Below are 4,572 nucleotides of genomic sequence, written 5' to 3'. Positions count from 1 at the left end.
AGCCTATGAGAAAGATGAAAGTGCTTTAGTTCTTTCTACAAGTGACACAAAATCAGATTCTTGGGTGATAGATTCCGGAGCTTCTTTCCATGCTACTTCATGTACGGATTATTTCACAAACTACCATGGTGGTCAATTTGAAGAGGTATTTCTTGGAGACAACAAATCCTACGAAATAGTTGGCAAAGGTGACAATTTTTTTACCGCTAGAAGATGGAGGGAAATGGTTGTTAGAAGATGTTCGCCATGTTCCCAAATTAAAGCGAAATCTAATTTTGGTTAGTCAGCTCTTTGCCCAAGGATATTATCCATTCTTATATCCGGATACTTGGAAAGTTACCAAGGGTTCAAGAATAATTGCCAAGGGAAACAAAGTTGGCAATCTTTATCTCCTTGAGAAGCCTACCGAAATAGGGGCTGCTATGACAATCATGGGCAGCGATGCAGCACTTTGGCATCAAAGATTAGGCCACATGAGCAAAAAGGGCCTTGAGATAATGCTCAAAAGGGATCAACTACCAGGTCTCCAATCAGCAAATTTGGAATTTTGTGAACATTGCCTTTATGGGAAACAAAAGCGGGTCAGCTTCTTGAAAGCTGGACATGATCTCAAGGAGAATCCATTGGAACTTGTACACTCGGATGTCTTTGGTCCGGTTGAGGTAAGCTCTTTAGGAGGTTCAAATTTTTTTGTTACATTCCTTGATGACTGTACTAGAAAAGTATGGATATATATGATGGCAAATGGGCCCCACAATTGGTATCAGAGCCTGGTTTTGGCTTGGTCATGGGTTCAAATCTCCCCGGTGCCTTCTCGACCCGTGTAAGCACCTGGTATGTGCGTCGAGGGGGAGATTGTTGGGTGATGTGACGCGCTCCCCTACCCACAAGTGGTTAATTATGTGGTGTTCCATGTTCACTAATAGTCATGGCTTTTGGTGCAATGGCAAATGGGCCCCACAATTTGGGATCATAATGAATTAGATGTTTCGTCGGAATATTATGTTCTACTCTTCCATGGCAGTAGTATTGAAGAACTCAAATGATTTCAAGCAAAACCTTTAAGTTCAAAGAAGAATGATCTGTCTTCCCTTGATCAAAAGGATATTTCAAGAATTCATAAGACACGTATATTTAAAACAAAAAGTACTCTCTGGCAATCAAAGGCCACTGAAGAAACACTCAAGAGTATTGGGACTTAACCTTACAAATTAACTCATTCTAGAACATGTTTCAGCTCATCTTTCAATTAACATCACAATATCATGAGCTCTTATTCTCTATTCCTAAAAACACCAACGAGAATAACCATTGGATAAACTTTTATAATCATTAACTCTGTACTAATAGAAACTCGTAAATTACGAAAGAAGACAATAAATTATTCGCTCAATGCTATGTTTCGAGGTCGACAAGCTTATGTCTGATTTCATAATTTCGGAACAGCTAAATGGTTACAATGATTCTCACTTGCGAACTTCGTTTAGCATTGACTCTTGCTCTGATATTATCCCAGAAATCTTCGCCTTTGTCTAAGCCTTCGCCTCGAACCCCACTGTAGTAGAACTTCCTTAGCTTTGTCAAGCATTCTAACCCCTTTGGAGCATTACCCTCTAGCAGGCGTAGTCCCACATAGAACTCCTCCAGGACGGCCATCGTTCCATTATCCAAATCCGGCAGCTTCTTCAACTTACAGAAATTCGTAATTTTCAGAAAGCCTAGCTTCGGAAACCCAGATGGGTTTTGAAACACTTCTGCTAGATTCTCATAACTTGTGTTACCATTCAATGTCAACTTTTCCAAGTTAGGCAATGTATGCAATTCTGGATAAACCATGCAGGCACAATTTACTAAGGAGAGTTGCACTAGATCAGTTAGATCTTGTACCCAGCTCGGCACGGAGAAATTCTCGAGTTTAAGTGTTTGCAGATAATGCATGGCGGACAAATTTGGCGGCTGAACCGATGCATCAGATAAAGTAGATATAACTGCTAGATGGCGCATCTGCAATAGCTGAGAAAAGATTCCGTTGTGCAAACTATTCAACTGTCTTTCATGGTTAACCTCTATGCTTAACTCTTGAAGACTGGTTAACTTTGCAAAATCCTTCAACTTTAGGAATCCATTTTCTTCAATAGATAACTTCAGGTGCCCCGATCTCAGTACCTGCAAATCCACCAGCTCTGATATTCCTTTCGGCATACGACTTAGCAGCTGAGCTTTGCAACCAAATATATTGAGATGCCGGAGAGATTTGAGTTTATTAATCCACTTTGGTAGACTTTTTAGCTCGCTGCAGCGAGACAGATCCAGAAAGAGCAGACTCTTAAGACTTCTGACACATCTTGGTACCGTTTTAATTTCTGTCCGCGATAGATTTAGTAGATTGAGAACTCTTAGCTTTCGAACACAATGAGGCAATGTGGAGATATTAGTATTGCTCAAGTCAAGAACCCTTAATGATCTGATACGACTGACGAAATTCTTCTCAATCTTTTCAATGGGAGTTTCAGATAATGAAAGAGCCCGAAGAGACCTTGGACAAGTTCTGCTCTGTACAGTGGCCATTTTCTGAATATCTTCCTTGTGCAAGAAAATTCTTTTCGCAGATCCAAAGGAATCATTAGGATCAAATTTGCATCGGTGTTCTTTAGATATAGCAATTGCCATGTCGCCCAGCAAGTCATGGATCTTGCAATGTTTGACTAGATTCTCAACCTCCTCTACTTCAAGCAAGCATAGATTGGCCAACTTATAAAAATAACGGGAGCCTACCTCATACTGATATTCTCCAATGGGAATGAATCCTTCCGCAATCCAGAGATTTATGAGGTATTCCGGATCTATCTTCTTATCCTCGGGAAAGAAGGACAAATAAGAGAAACAGAGCTTAAGAGTCGGAGACAAGGAATCATAGCTCAGTCTGAGAATCTTCCTAACTCGTTACTGCTAGGATAAATCTCTTCGTTAAGATTAGAAGCCTCCAGCTGATTTAGTTTTGATTGCCACTGACTTTCCTGCGTGCAACCGTAGAGAGAAGCGCCTATTATCTTGAGAGTCAATGATAAGCCCCCGCATTTCTTTACTACTTTACCAGCTATCTCACGAAGGTGTGGTGAGAAATCACCTGGCAAAGCATGAGCACAGAACAGCTTCTGACTCCCTTCCTCTGACAAGAGCTTCATTTTGTAAAGGCAAGCGCCAAAATTGTGGCAAATTTCCTCGCTTCTCGTTGTAACCACGATTTTACATTGGCTGTCAGGCCCAACTGGAAGACCAAGGCCGTCAATGATATTACTCTCTCCGGCTCTACTCCAGACGTCATCCAGCACGATGAGAGACTTTTTATCTTGCAAGTATTCACGAATAAACTCCGCTTGCTCAGCACTTGATTCGCTATTGTTTACAACTTTCACCTCCGACAGTAAATCCTTCTGTAAAATATCAATAGAAAATGACTGTGAGATGGAAAGCCAGATCTTATGCTCATAGAATTCGATTCTGTTAAAAACAGTTTTGGCAAGAAATGTCTTTCCTGCTCCGCCTATCCCCACAACTGCAATGACTGGATCAGAAGATCCATCCATTCTTTCGATAAGGGATTTAACTTTACTCTCAATACCGACAGCGTGTGAATCGCTGGGCAGGCAACTGTTTTCCTTCCTCGCTGCGCCACTACCACCAGGTGACCGTTCGGAGAGGGACAACGCCAAATCACGGAGATGCTTCAGGTTCTCGCCATCTTCCGTGATTACTCTGATTCATTCGTGAAGCTTTTGAAATCTTTTTGCCATTCTATAGCGGAAAATTAATTCACGGGGATCGCAAACACAAGACTAAGTTACATTGCAAGCATACAGAGGACGAATAGCACCTCTTGCACAATGTCCTCTGCATCCCAGGAAACGTCGCGAATGCGGTGCAGCCACATTTTCAGCAGATTGTCTTCACAAGCCATTGAATTCTCCTCTGCTACAAAATCATGTATACTTGTGAGATGCTTGAACCAGTTAAAGTTCTCGGTGAACTTGGAAACCAGCGCTATTTCTCGGGATGTTTTATCAATCATCATCATAGCGAGACTTTTAACAACTGATTCTGCAATTGCAAGTTCCATTATTAACGTGTGACTGGAAAAGATCTCTGAAACTCGTATACGTGCCCAATAACCACAGATCGAAGTTGCTTATCAATTCGTTAAAACAACTTCAACATTGGACCTGAATGTTTTATGGCAGAATACCACTGCAACTTAGAAAGCAAAACAGTAGCGTTCCGTAGCATTTTTGTTTTCCATTAATATATGGACTTCTCTAAAAATAAACTATTATGTTGTAAAAAAGAGTATTGAAGGGATAATTTAAGATGTCGACATGACTCCACCATAAAAAAATACTTCTTCATTAAATTTCTTTGTAAATTAATCAATTAGTAGTGTATTTAACGTCGTTAAAATTATTAACACGTGTATTATGACAGTAATAGTCACATTTTAAAATACAAGTCTATTTTGATATTATTAATAAATTTGTAAATTTACACAAGAATAATATTCTGAAAATAATTTTTATT

General features: G+C 40.1%; 1 pseudogene; it reads right to left on the bottom strand.

Moving 5' to 3' along the window:
• Nucleotides 1-1,446: 1,446 nt before the first annotated feature.
• Nucleotides 1,447-4,117, bottom strand: LOC149546393 (putative disease resistance protein RGA3; annotated as a pseudogene).
• Nucleotides 4,118-4,572: the final 455 nt, after the last annotated feature.

This window comes from Cupressus sempervirens, chromosome 7, assembly GCF_028749045.1.
Source record: "Cupressus sempervirens isolate cs-2001-9-10 chromosome 7, ASM2874904v1, whole genome shotgun sequence".
Classification (NCBI taxonomy): Eukaryota; Viridiplantae; Streptophyta; class Pinopsida; order Cupressales; family Cupressaceae; genus Cupressus; species Cupressus sempervirens.
The sequence above is the reverse complement of the archived record's forward strand: the minus strand, read 5'-3'. Positions and strand labels throughout refer to the sequence as shown.